Raw genomic sequence first — 2,321 nt, forward strand, 5'->3', positions numbered from 1 at the left:
GCGCATTGAGCTGCATGTTCATACATTCATATATACTTATGTATATGTACATACATATATGTATTTGTATACACTTCCAAACAAATAATTCACAAGCATACAAACATACATATGCGTACACATATGAATATGTCACCAACAAAAATTGAAGCATTGTTCTATAAAAACAACAATTGCCCAAATAGCATAAGCATGGCAAGCCAATATGGCAGCAGAAGTGGCGAAGCTCAAATGTAGTAAATTTTAAAACAAAAACGATTTCATTCATAAACGCAGGCGCAAATTCCACAAGCGACCTCGCTTCATTCATAAAAACAGACGCCGTAACATCATGCCTTTGCCAACAAGCGTCTTTTCGCGACGATGGCAAAAGCTAAAAATCATAAATTGAACAACTTTCTGATGATTCTTCACAAAAAGAAGTGACAAAAGTGGCAACATAGCCGTTGTCGATTTACAATATTTGTCTAAAATATTTTTCCGTGACTCGCAAAAATCTGCGTCGATATGTATTCACGCTCATACATATGCATACATATTTACGCTAGCTTGCTGGCGAGCAGCAAGGGAAGCGGTAACAATCGGCGATCGTTTGTTAGTTTCTTTCGGCACAGCTCGGATTTTCTACCAACAACACAATGTTGTGGCGCTTTACCGTCGCGTCAGTGTTTCGACATATTGAAGTACTGAACACAATGAGCGCGACCGACTGCAAACGAATATATTAGAATACACACGTTCTTAGGGACACAGTTATTGAGCCAGCTGCACAACTACATAACTGTTTACATAAGAACGTGTGTATTTGACAGATGGCGCTTGCAGTCTGTCGTGCTCAATTTGTTCAGCACTTGACTCTTTGACAAAACGCAAGTTTCGGCCATTGGTTGACCGTGACAGCGGAGATACGAAAGAAGCGTGCGACACTTGTTATTATGAATGTACATATGCACATATGTAACTTAACGATTTTCCAGCTTATTTAAAGAAAAAAAATCGTTTTTTGGTCTGCACGACCTTCTCGTTCTAACTTTATTTTAAAACTGAATCTTACAATGTTCTTAATCTAAAAACTTAGCTAAATGCACCGGGCAAAACATAATTAATTCCACGAATTCGCGAATTTAGGTGGCGCGTGTGCTGACAGTGCATCTGGGCAGTGCTGTGGGAAACATTGTGTAACTTGAGTCCCATATCCGCTCTACCTGCATTTGTAATATTGCTGATGAATTATTTTATTGTTTCGGCAAAGTTAACATATGCCATGTTAACACTTCCCCTCTTAAAAACGTTCGTCCTCGAGCGTTGTCAAAAATAAGGTAAGTTGTTGAAATTTATGTATGTTGGCTGATCATTTGGGGAATCTTTGATTTGATTCATCCTGAGGTTTGTTGCCGGGATCTGATTAGCATCGCTATTGGATGAGATGATTATTTTATTTTGAGATTTCTTCCAAAATTTGCAAAAAATTATTGCGACGATGGAGGTAGCTGCAACTGCTCCAAGCGAAAGTGAGCCGTTGGATATAGTTGCTGCCTTCAGGAGATTTATTCTTCGAATGTTACTTATGTGGAGTTCTTTCAAAGCTTCTAGTGAAAGTAATTCAATTCTATTTTTCTCAATTGGTGCGGGTTGCAGGACTGCTGGGATAACGGGAAGTGGATTTAAATCGGGGTTAATATAAGTTTGACCATTGATTTTCAGCGTTGAATTGTGGAAATTGATGAGCTGCGTTCCTGACAAGTTTTTGATCGTTCCGTCAGCATCTATGTGTCCTTGAAAGCCATTAAGTAGTAAAATTCCGGTTTTTATTTCTTCAATTTGTGGAATGTGGTGCCCGTTACTTTTGGTGCAAGTTGAATTATGACTACTGATTATTCTAGGTATACAGGTATTATTACTTATGTTAATTACTTGATTTTGTTTACAAATTTCAATTCTCTTAAAGCTATCGCAATTTTCTTTTATTCCATATATTTCTTTTTTTCCTTTTAAAATTTTACTATATTCAATATTAATAATAGATTTATCAGATTTAAGAACAGGTCTTAATATAATTTTTTGGAAATTTTCCTTAAGAGTTAGTGGTATTTTTACCAGATAAAAAATTTTCATATTTTTGCTAACAATATTAGTATTCGATAATTCTAATGCCTCTTCCGCATTTTTAAATGGAATTTCATCATTCTCTACTTTTTCTAAAGCAATTTCAATTTCTTTTTTATTTAGCAATAATGTATTCAATATATCTTTTTTCGCCCATTGTATGGCGTATTTTACGTTAATCAATTCTTCTTTTATTAGTCTTATTCTATTTTGTA

The sequence above is a fragment of the Bactrocera neohumeralis genome, unplaced genomic scaffold, assembly GCF_024586455.1.
Source record: "Bactrocera neohumeralis isolate Rockhampton unplaced genomic scaffold, APGP_CSIRO_Bneo_wtdbg2-racon-allhic-juicebox.fasta_v2 cluster10, whole genome shotgun sequence".
Lineage (NCBI taxonomy): Eukaryota > Metazoa > Arthropoda > Insecta > Diptera > Tephritidae > Bactrocera > Bactrocera neohumeralis.